Here is a 12,610-nt window from a genome sequence, read left to right as displayed (position 1 = left end):
CTGAATACGATTCGTGGGGTACGAGGAGAGTAGATTTGGACTTCGAGAAGGAGATGAAGAAGAGGAAGAAGAGTAGTGCTTGCTCGGCTTACAGTAGCCGAGATGCTGCGTTACGGGGTTGGATAGCATCGGTCGATGCAGTTACCCTGGCAACCCCGGTTATGAAACGGGCGGGTTCTATTGCCCCCGTTACTTCGGCTTCCTTTGGTTCACGTTGAGGCCCACGGGTTTCGACGGAGGATCGGTAGCAGTCGATCCTTAATCGTCTGACAAAATTTTACCTGAATATCATTATTTCGTACCGGAGAGGGGGAAAGAAGAGAAAAAGGGAAAAACAGAAACGGGATAGAAGCAGTGCGAAGCGATGTGTCAAAACTCTCTCTCTCTTTCCCTTTTCCAAACAGCCGCTGAAGTGCCTCGTGATCTAAGACCGTTATCCAACCCAAATCAAATAACACTCCTCGAAAGCACGTGTCCGAAACAAACACGGTCAACACGAAGCCTCGAAAAAACGGACGAGCCTATCCTCCGGAGGAAGGAAGAAGAGAAAGAAAAAAAGAAATAAAAGAAAAGCCAGTCGAGGACCTGAAGAGATTTGATCGCAGAAGGAAGTTGTCGAGGTTAATAGCCGTTCGATGCTGTTTTTTTTTTTTTTTTGCTACACGAAGCGCTCAGTTCGCCAAACTTGGTGGCATCGATTTTTCAAGAATGAATTTTTCATGCAACAGCCACTTCACCTCAATAAAACATGGCCCTGTACGGCCTTCAAGTTCTTCTTCTTCTTCTTCTTATTCGTCTTTTTCTCTTTGTAACTCCAGATGAGCTGTTTGAGGTGAAGCTTGAAAGTGAAAAGCTCTCGGGGTGAATAGTCCTTTGTTTTTCAGTCCTCAGCGGTCCGGAATGATAATGACCAAGAGTCGAGATCCCTTTTCTGCCAGCGATGCAAAGCTACTGTACACGTATAAGCCGTCAAGCGGATCACGCGACGTGATCCACGTATTTGAACCATCGATTATCACTGCAGTACCCAAGAACTTTCTGCCCTTTTACAATTTTTTCGCCGTCACTTTTTTTTTCTTTTAACTCGGTTCCCACCGCGGGGCGAGAAGGTTCTTCGTATATATCTATAGGACGTCGCTCTGCGCCCTCGTGAACACTTCCTAGAGTGCAACCCATCGTGCATTCTCTCCTGCACCGCGCGTTACGCTCGGAAGGAAATCAAATTTAATCCAACCCGGGATCGACGACCTTTGGACACGTGCGCGTTGCCACGTGCTGCACTAGCTGTTCCATCCTGCAGGCGCTGCGCCCTACCGCCTCTTTCCTTCTTACGAACGTGGGGTGTAAGACAGCCAGCCCTTCAGGACTCCGGCACGAGGCTTGGGCACCCCGTATAGTATCCGTCGTATCATTCCTAAGTCCGGGGAAATTGTCGAGCTTGTTTTTTCTCCGCGTTAACCATATCGGGAATGTACACGCGTGCTTCACCTGCAGTTGTACCTCATTTGTGCCTGATCACCGAGGTCCGTTCTCCCGTAAATTACAACTGGGGAGGGCTGCTTAGACCACGGTCTTGTCGTACGGTCGCTTCGATAGGAGAAAAGCAAGCCAGGTCACTGGTGTGTTCGGTGTACGGAGTCACGTAGGACTCAATCAGGCCCCACGTGACACTTGACCCCAAGGTTGAACAGGGATCATTCCTTTCTTTCTTTCCTCTTTCTTTCCCCTCTTCCTTTCAGCCGTCTTATGAACTCCTCGACTTGTTATACCGAGTAAAAGTCAATATTTGATCAATGTACATTGTACTACGGTGTTAAAGGTTCCGAAGGCCGTTTCAACGGATGTGCACTGATTGTGTAACGTGGGGATTTCTCTGGGTTTATCTGGACGAGTGAACCCGCAGGCAATCACGAGTATCTACACAGCAGCTGGATAGGTTCAATACCGTAATTCCATTTCCTCCATCGAGTCTTCAGAGAATATTTGAGTTCTTAGATTCTTGTACTTATAGCCTAATTTCTTGGCTGACTATGAAATGGGTTTTTATTTATTTATTCTCTTTAAATTTCTGAATGACGACTGAAAGAGCAACACAGACGATTATGCAACCGTTTGATTACATGCTGGAAAGTATATTTTACATAAAGTGATTCTGTAATCTGCATAAATATAAAAGGTATTTCTTGAGAATATACCTAGTAAATCTTTCAACACACACGTACAGTTATGCGCATAGGTAATCAGCGGGGTTCGACGGAAATCCATAAATTTTTAATTCACGGACATAATTCTTCTCAACCGGAATGAGAACAGCGTTTTAAATGTCAAGGGTTTCGAAATAGCCGAATAGGCCGCAGCAAATCGAAGATATACATAAAGAAAAGGAAGAACGGACAACGCGAAGATCCTTGAAAAATGGTGGATTTTTGTATGTGTGAACGGCAAGACTACATGAGAAATCATTGGCTTTGGACCCAGGGGCATAATTCTTGACTGAAACGAGCGTCGCGTACTAAAACTCGAAGGTTTTTGGGTCAATTGAGTAGGCTGGACGAGTTCGTAGAGAAACAAGAATATTTACATCTAAAACGGTGAATAATACAAACGGGCCAGAAATTACGCGCGTTTAGTTTGAGGGCATAATGGTAAATGAATGGGAATGAAGATTGCGTGTCAAAAGTCAAGGTTTTCAGAATGTTCGTACGAAATTGGAATTTTTCCACTAACCTTAATCCAAGTACAAAGAATGGATGAAAGCTTGGAATGAGAGTTCAAGGAACTTGAATCGTAGAATTTCTCTGGTATTTACAAAATGCTGTTCTAGCATGGCTTTTTTACTGTATAATTATAAAGTAATGTATTATGAACAAAATACTCGACGCTCGTCACTCGAGTAACTTTTCCCGAACAGGGTAACCTGACGTTTCAAGCTGTGCACGAACCGAATCACAGATAATTCCGGACTTGGACAGCCGTGAAAGAAACTCCTCCGTAACATCGGGACGCGATTGTAACTGACAACAACGAGCAAGTTGAACAGAGAATAACTCGCAGGGAAGCAACGCGGAATCACTCGGGTGTATCGGAGGCGTGAGGCAACGTCGAGAAGCTACACGGATTGAGATTGGTATCGGGAGTACAAGAGGGAATTTGAAGGGAGCGAAAGAAGAATAAGACGGGAAAAAGATGTCAGAAAGAGAGGAAGAAAAAACCGTGGTGTGTCTCGGACGATGAAATGCCAAAGTGTTATCGATATAAGTGGCACGTGGGGCCGAGGGAGTTCGAACTGCACCCGGACTTGTATCGATTGATAACACCAAACGTATGAATTCAGTACGAAATGGCGTGGAAGGATGCGGCCATACCTAGGATGAGTATATATTATTCTACTTGGCTGCGCACGATTGAACTTGGCAAAGAGTGAGGAACAGAAGGAGTAAAGTGGGCGAGTCAAAAGCGAGGATGAGAATGAGAAGGAACAAGATGGAATTGTACAAGTTGGAGAAAATTCACCATCGACTTCGGTGTAGTCAAATTCTAACTCTTTCGGATAACGGAAACCCGGCTGAAAGACCTTGCGGAGTAGGAATACAAGTAACGGTTCACCGATCCAAGGCAAACTTGCAGCACTTGCCTAAGCATCGGGCTTACGTGGTTGCCGGGTGCCAGAGCCTGCCGAAGTAGTTTGGAGTGTCTAATGGGGCTCCCTGGGCTGCTGATCACTACTCGCCGTATTACTCCACGTGATAACTAATCGGTATAATTTACTTCTAGCCGATCCAAGTTAAGCCCAAATTCGATTACATCCATTAGCAAATTTACGAGCTACTAATTGCGCCCCCAACCATCGTGTTAACCAAATGTTAACAACCAGTCGGACCGAGTGTTTTGTCCCTCTTGAAATGTGTTCATTTCCGATGGTGGGATTTCAGACTCCGAATGGCTTCTGATACCATCTAACATTCCGGCTCTTCATCATCGTTATAACTTGGCGTGTGACGTAACGAGCTGATTAAAACACAGTAAATGCCTCTGCATGATTACAGTGTGAGGGAGGTGCATCTACCGGCAGGAATGGCGTGGTCGTTGATTCAAAAGTTTACATCTTTCAGCCAGAAAGTAGGTAGGTAGAACTCGGTGAGCATACTTGCGAAACCTCACTTCAAACGTCAGAATGAACAGGCGAGTAGTGGGTGTCCGCGCCATACGTCGACTGGCATAGGCATGTGTGTAGGACTGAATTTTGAGTGCTTATGTCAAATATTGACTTTGTGATTATACTCGGTGTTGACAAAGATAACTATCTTTTGTTGTTCGTGTTGTACGATATCGAACGTTTTACGTTACGCACATGTATTTCGTGAGTTGTTAACAAGAGAAAAAAACCCGTTTATTTTCACTACTGAGAAACGAGAAAACATCTTTCAAACGCATAATACGCAATTGCTCATTCACCTACAGTATAGACGCGTTATTCATAAGCTTTACAGGTATTATCATTTTTCACATGTAATAGAGTCGAGAAGTAATTTGGGAAATCAGACCTGCGTGTCGCTAATTAGCGCAGCTGCCTACCATCAAACGCGAATTAACTGGTTTCTTAATTCCATCACCTGTCTCATTACGGCTTCATCAATAGGCAGACCTGGCCTATTTATCCCGGGTCCTGATGATCGAACATGTGCTACTTTCAAATTTGTTCACATTTTGGGATAAAATTCGAACTGGAAAAAGAGTCGTTATCTTGTAATTGGTAAGAACACTTGTTCAGTCAAAATAGGAATCCACAGACGGTTCAGCTACCCCATGAAAATACATATTACGAAGCATTATGCCTCTTTTCCATTTCCACAAGCGTGATATAAGAGCGTAAGTCAGGAAAACATAACCCGTCATTCTAAGTCGTGACCAACGCTGCGCACCAAATCGTAATTCCTTCTTACAAGAAACTCTCTCTAACGTCTGGAGACTGACTATTTGTGCTATTTCTAGGCCTGCCCAAACTACTTGGCAAAGTTGCAACTGTGACGAACAGGCACCGTCATCCAGAGTAACCAGGGGCACCAGGTGGATCGAGGCTAGGTGCGAACGTGCAGAGTACTGCCATTTAGACGCTTGCACGTGACTCTTCCCACGCCCAGTCCGAATTCTGTATTTGAAATAAACGACTAAACGACGGAAGCACGAGAACTTAAGCAGGTGTGCCTCACGCAAGTCTATTGATCTCCAATCTATCAGGAACTCCTAGCCTTGAGCATTCCCTGAATTCCCTTTGTCCAAATGCTCGGAATCCCTAACGGTTGACGTTCAAATTTCCCGCGCGCGGTTTTTTTCAAATTTCAAACGCTTAATCATAACATTTCGTATCTTAGCTACTGATAAGTAACAGTTTTGTCCCGAATGTCAGAGAAAATAATTTTTTCGTACATATCTAGGTCATTAATCTCTGCATAAAGGTGACGTACTCAACAAAACCTATGACACTATGTTATTCTTTCGAAAATTACTGCAGGGATTTCGCGATCGATGCGAATAGTGGAAACGAAAGTAACTCAGAGTCAGCAAGATTGCTCAAGGGGTTGTACCTAGCCAGAATTTTTCGAAAACCGATTTTTTTTTCATTTCATTTTCGTAATGTACATACATTCAAGTATATGTACAGAAAAGTATGTTTTCAAAGTCGGTAAGCGAAATTTCTCGGAAAGAGCTGAACCGAAATTTTTACACAAGCTTTTCGAATATATCATTCATTCCTTGATAGCAGGTTTTTTTTCGCCGATAAATATTTTCCATTTTCTAAACAAACTGAGCCGAAAATTTTCATGAAAAATCGAAATTTTCTTTCTGAGAAGCTGCCGTTTTGTTAAAAATTAATATATTGCTTATTCCGTCGTTTAAAGACCAGATAACACCTTATATTACCTAAATCTTTTTTGTCTCATTATTTTGGATGATCCAGTTTAGAGATATTTTGCTCACCGCAATACACCATTTTTAGAGCTGTTCTCGACGATCGTACATACATAAATTTTTATACTAATAAATTGAAATGTCTCTTCTTGTAAAATCCTTGAAAAATCGCTCTCCTCGGTTTCCTGACTAGGTATAACCCCTCAAGACGTTTACACATTTCTCAGGCGCCTGGAAGATGCGTGTTCAGTCCTTCGGTTTTCTGTTACCATGCCGAGTCGCAATGTTTGCGCCCGGCAGGTTGCAGGGCGCGGGCGGCGTCGCGACGCGGGCTTCGGTATTGATCAAACCCGACTCCCACGATGCCTGCCTACTTCACATCCGCGCAGACCCGGGCCCGCAACCAACCCTACGCAAGCTCTGACCCATTTGGCAGCATTCCCAAGCTCGAGGTGAAGTTCCGGCGTCGCGTCGCGTCGAACCGTCCGATCATTATGCGTGCCTACACGGAGCCAGCTACCGGGACGCCCGAATTCATCTTTACAGATTTTTTATACACCCTTACTATTTACGCTCGGATCGAACGCTGAACTAAATATCATCAATCATCGATCAATTGTGCATATTCAGGGTTCGCGCGCACAGGGAAAAAATCAGGGAATTTTTTGTCTGTCGGAGAAATAGAGTCGTTCTTGTACAAAGTACTATCGATCTTAAGAAAAAAAAGAATGGTACTTAAAATTTTGTTTCGTCGCATACCAGTTCGTAAATTCTATGTACATCACTCAATAACGAAAACCTCCCTTCGTTTCTTCTTACGGAAAATCGCAGCCTATTGTTTTTAAATTTACACTCAGACAGTAAGATACTTGTTAGGTATTAGTATTGAGGTGTAAAAAAAGATTGTCATTAGTCAGCTTTATATTTCTCGAAAGGTTACTGGAAGAATTCTATTTCCAAGCTGAAATACCTGGAAAAGTTGGGAAATTTTAGATTCCGAAAAGCGTACGAACCCTGATACCAAACTTATACCCCGAGTTTCCATCCTTTTTTACATCAAAGAATTCGACATCTCGAATCTGTATACGAACTTTTCTCTTGCGTAGGTGAGTGTACGGTCACTTTCAAGAGTCCGAAGCGTTGACAGCAGATTTTTTACCTTTTCTCCTGCATCCCAATTCCTTTTGTGTTGTTTGTTTTTTTCCGATATTATCTAGTAATTTCATTCGTAGCAGTGAAAATATTTTAAACGACTACATAGTATAATAGATCGAGTGGCCTAGTTTTGTCCACACTTTATTTACCACAAGAATCTACTTTATCACCGCATCGAATCTTGAAACCAAAAATGATCCACAGCAGTTTATGTATGCAGGCATCGATCGATCAAGCAACTTTATAAGGATAACTAGCGATAGATTGAGACCGTGTGTATAAGCACCAAGCTGAATACATAAAAGAACGGACGTATCATCGATTTCCGTATTTTGAGAACTTGTATTGGTTGGAAAATATGTTTACGAGTCCCGGCGATATACATATATCGTAAATAGTTGATTTTTGTTCGATCTTTTTTTCATTCTTCCCTGATATATATATCGCCGGTGAGGGGGGAACAAAGAGAGCGAAAGCAAGTCCAGCGCGCGATCGACCTGAAAACGGCGCCGCGACGGCAGTCTCTCGGGTTGTTTTTACGCCGTTTCACTCGAAAGTAGAGCAGGCAGCGAGCTTTCGGGAAATGTGTCAACCACGGGTATGGATCAATACTATGCAGCCCCGGGCGCTTTTTCGCGCCCCCTCCTCGCCCTCTCTCATCTCAGAGAGAAAGAGAGAGAGAGAGAGAGAGAGAGAGAGAGATGGATTGGTGGATGGATAAAGAGGGTGCAGGACTCTGAAAGAGCTGGCGATTGCGCGGGCGCGGAAAAGAGCAAGAGAGAGAGATAGAGAGAGAGAAAGAGAGAGAGAGAGAGTACGAGCTATACGTGAACCAAAGGGGAAAAACTGCTGGCTTGCAAACCCGTACCTGTAACAGTTTATAAGTTTATTTCAACATCACGAACGGCGAACGATGAAAGCTCTCATTGACCCCGCGTTGCTACGGAGGCACATCATGTGTATTATAAGCGATGAGAATTAATAATAACCGGAGTTATTTGGAAGATACAAATTTCCTGCCAACTCTATATTCGAAAGGGTAATTAATTATCAGAATATCCGTTGTTAGATTTTAATTTTAATCGTGGTATAACCGATGGATTGAAGAGAAACAGAAAGCAGACAACCGCATGACGCGTGTCAGAATGAAAATCGTTCGTGTCTTACGACACCGCTTCCCACTGAATTGAAACAAATAATAAAATGTAATTTCGAAACATAGTTGCGTGGTATCTCTGAGAGGTTAATCGGCCCAATAAAGATTCACAGGAGTTCATATTAGAATAAGTAATATTCATTAATGAATATCAAGCTTTTGCATATGTTTACATTACGCATCTTTTTCACGAACTGACGCCTCTTATCCATCGGTCATAGAAGGTTGGTTATTCAGAGAGGATGTTTCGTACACACACCTATGTGTCTAACTTGTCCATCAGACCTTAGCCTAACTATTTTTAAATTCAGGTTACAATAGTCGTGTACGGTAACTCGTTATTAAAAATCCCATTTTACGTCCACAGGTAGGTAGGTCAGTAGAGGTTGACCTGCTCACCCCGTTCGCTGGATTTAAGGGTGCGGAAAATAAATCGGAGACTAGTTTTTGGAATAAATCTCCAGTTTCTGACTTGGCTTGTGATGGTACACGCAAGAAACAACGACGGAAGAAAGAAATGGAGCAGAAACTCGCAGGAGGTGCGAGGGGGCGCAGAATTACAGGTTGCACCCCTAGTTAGTAACGCGAAGAGGCTATAAGAGGGATGCCTGGATGGATGACTCTGATGCACAGTTCATTAGCGGCTCGAGGAGAGAAGAGGAGAGGTGCCGGACTCTTGCTCGGAAACGAGGCTACCAATCCGCTCCGCACGCGCTCAAGAGGCCGCAGCCGCGTTTCGTTCCCGCGCGAGTCGCGGTGCCGTGTCAAGAGGTGGATAGAAATAAATTGAAAAGACCTCTGGATGTGTATGAGGTGTTTGCGGTATGTGTTAGAGGCGAGGGAAGAAGACTCGTACCTCGGATCGTCTTAACTGTAGTACCGCGGAAAGTCCACATCGCTCATTGCCGTTTGACACTGTTTCGAAACCGCCGTTTCGCTTCGCCACGTGAAGAGGCGTATTACGTACAGCGGAGGCGACGGATTTCGTCACACTTAAATGTACCCAATCCTCCGCCATTAGGAATAAGTATATTATTTCCTGGTGACGAAGAACTGGCGAAATTGCACTCTCGGCAGGTTGGCACTAAAAAAACACCACAACACCACGGAAGAACCTGCGAGGTGACGCTCAAAATTTTTTACAGTCTTCAGATGTAACTTGTTTGAATGTTCAATTCTGTTGGAATGATTACTAGTGGCCAAAGTCGATGCGGGACTTTTTATATGTCTTCAACAGAGTGGTTCATTTTTTAAGTTTTTTTTTTTAAGGTGCCTACCTGGTGTAAGTAGGAAAATATTTAGCGGTCGCTACCAATTATTATAATATTTTTTATTTATTTTTATGTGCGCACCTTACGGACTTATATATATATATATTAGTTCATTATTTTTTTTTGCATTGCAATTTCGTAGAGTCCGTGCCATTTCTTTATTCCAGCATCAAATGAATTTGTATTGAAGTGTTTTTGTTCAGGATTGTGTATAGAATGGGGCTGTCAAGCCATTTCTCACGTTTCAGATACATGGACTTCGACATTTGGCGATATATACGTCAACGTCGAAATGGACTAGGACACCCTCTTAAGTCAGGAACCCGTTTGTCATTAATTCGATCCGCTGAAATTCAAAAATTACGTCTGTAATATCGTAGGATTAACAGCATGCAGCGAGAATGCGACGTTTCTTAGCGTTTTCGCTGTAAGTTTTTTGTGGTTGATGACAGCGACTTGTGAGCCCGAGAAACCGATTATTCACAAAAAATGACGTCAGTCTAATATCATGCTCAAAACAAGGGCCAGCATTTTTTCTAATCAAAAATTGAAAGAGACGATGATTGTTACTTCCGCTCGATTCACTTTCCGAGTTGTCCATAACTGCATGGATAAGTTTGTCATTAAATGCAATCGATGCGATATTGTTTCAGTCAAATTTGAGTAAATGGACTTCTTCTCTACCCTGGCAAATTCACTGACAGCATAATTCATACCGTGAAGAGTACCTCTCCGTAGTATCAACCGTTCTCTTGTTGCATGTCCTGTAAAACAAGCGTAAACAGCTCGACGAATCATACACCGTCCTAATCCATTTTTGCCGTTGCAGATTAGATTGCACGGAAGTCGTGGCCACGCCACAGCCTTATTCGTAGCTTGCGTAACACCGCAGAGAGTGATTCCAGAAATAGGTCAGAGAATTTTCTCTCGCAATCTCTTGGAAGCATGGAGGTATAGTATGTCAACTCTGATGTAAATAGTCATGTCCTCGGTTGATTGCCGGCACGTGTATTACATGCATCCAAATAGAACAGATCAAACGGTCGCTAATGAGCAATTAGAAATCCTATAATTACCTCTAGGCTTGTACAAAGTTTTTATAATTGTCAAACAAACATCTAACCTATAGTACATCCATTAGTAAAAATTTGTAACTTCCAGATGTTCCGATGCATACACCTACAAAGATAAAACAAAATGAATTAAAATAAGAAAACTTATGACAGGTATCGCGTAGCACGCGATGCGTCGTTACACAGAACCGTATGGTTGGCTTAAGTGAGATTCAAAAACCCGACGCGGCTGGACTGATGGTTGTAAATATTCCGATTATATGACTGCACAGCTTTAACGGTACATACGCATTAATTATCTATCATACATTCGCACCCTGCATTCAGAGGGAAGCTCTGCGGTACTGGTCAGTTCGCGACCAACCCCAACGTAACTTATTATGTACAAAGCATAACTACGCCGGTCTAGCGACGCGTCGAAAATCTCACCCTCGGACCTCCCCAACGGTTAGCCAGTGAGGCAGCTCGGCTCAGCGAGCTGCAGATTATGTCCCGAGGTAATACAACACAAGGACTTGTGCATTCCTCGCTCTCACGCGATTCCGTGTTTTCCGTATCTTACTCTTCTTGTTTCCTTATCCTTTTGTTACGGGTGCAGAAAGGAGGCACCCCTGCACCTCCGAAGGGCGTGGATAAAATTATTGCCCAGGTCTTACCCTGCAACGAATTGACGTGTCCCGTTACCGCGAGGCACCATAGAGTCCTGCGGCATGCAGCAGGGGATGATGGAATCGATCGACCCCCCTGCAGGCGGTCAACTCGGTGGAACATTGTAGCTCGTAACCCCACCAAAGAGAGAAAGAGAGACAGAGAGAGAGAGAGAGAGAGAGAGCTCATTTTTCGCCCCAGGTAGTAGCAGGGGTCAAACCGGACCACGGACGTGCTCCGCGAGTTTTCCCTGACCCCAAATCTATTATCCCAGCTAAGCTGCAGGGGTTCGAAACATCCCCCAACCCGGAGACGATACCCCATGAAAAACTCCGGTCCAAGGGTTGACATTCCACCACGCTAAATATTATACCAACGACCGAAATTATCTTTTTCACACCATCAATGCGTGGACGATTCTTTGAAACTCCCTACTCTTTTATGCATTGCTCAGCTTCTTACTGGTTGGTACTTATTTGTAATGAAGTAGATCAGTCACGTAGTAACGTCGTCGTTAATCTTTACAGAACGAATACAATTTTTAATGTTAAACAGAAGCGATCAAATTATCCTTAACCGCATTTACTCTTTCCAAGAGAAATCGCTTCTAGCGTTGATCGGTTTCGTTCCATCATTCTCAACTCATTGTGCAACCAGCAGAAGTTCTTCTAACCGCCATTCCGTAATAGTTAAAAATGCGATAAACGAATATCGTCGAAGGTGATACATCGATTCTACTCGAGTATCCCGACATCTTATAAATCTTTCGCCGAGTGATTACCGATAGAATAAAGTCCACTCTGTAAGCACTTTTGAAGGGCCCTCGTGCAGGATAGCGAGTGGTTACATTCTTCGTATTCTTTGTGTACACACTTTCTCATTCGACATGATTGCAAGAATTGGGAAATATTCATAATTATCTATGCCAATAGCTTGCTCAACCGCGATGCAAGCTCATGTAAGTGAGTAAACGTTTATTATGAATTTCAATAAAGCAATTACACAGATGTAAATTGATACACATCGCAGAAAGCCTTCTGTACGTGGTTATCACAGAGCTGATATGGAGCCTACGTAATCCACGCACCTTAAATTTCGCTGGTCAATTCTTTGACTATACTCTTAGTGAATATACGTTTACAGATATAAGTAACGCGACTAAGTGGACTTTCGCACGAGTTCAGTCTGCGTGTAGCGTCTAATCAAGCGATATGAAACTAGCCCAAGGTCGTTGTCGAGTTGATAACTACGACCTCTTTCAATTCCATTTCCTCAGCTTTGTAATACCATATAATTCACCGTTGTATAATCGCGTCGTGCAGCTGTATAGAATATTGCGGATATTTTACATGCCGCAGGGTTAATGTTATTATACATATACTAGGTATGCAATTTAT

At 43.3% G+C, this 12,610-nt stretch overlaps 1 long non-coding RNA gene across 1 annotated transcript in view; it reads left to right on the top strand.

Moving 5' to 3' along the window:
- Positions 1–10,836, top strand: part of LOC124174628 — a 71,264-nt gene extending 60,428 nt beyond the window's left edge. Inside the window, exons 5-8 of the long non-coding RNA XR_006868958.1 lie at positions 4,993–5,199; positions 8,589–9,343; positions 9,741–9,919; positions 10,322–10,836. This is a non-coding gene — a long non-coding RNA (uncharacterized LOC124174628). The remainder of the gene's footprint in view (positions 1–4,992; positions 5,200–8,588; positions 9,344–9,740; positions 9,920–10,321) is intronic.
- Positions 10,837–12,610: the final 1,774 nt, after the last annotated feature.

Source organism: Neodiprion fabricii, chromosome 2 (assembly GCF_021155785.1).
Source record: "Neodiprion fabricii isolate iyNeoFabr1 chromosome 2, iyNeoFabr1.1, whole genome shotgun sequence".
Taxonomy (NCBI): domain Eukaryota; kingdom Metazoa; phylum Arthropoda; class Insecta; order Hymenoptera; family Diprionidae; genus Neodiprion; species Neodiprion fabricii.
The sequence above is the reverse complement of the archived record's forward strand: the minus strand, read 5'-3'. Positions and strand labels throughout refer to the sequence as shown.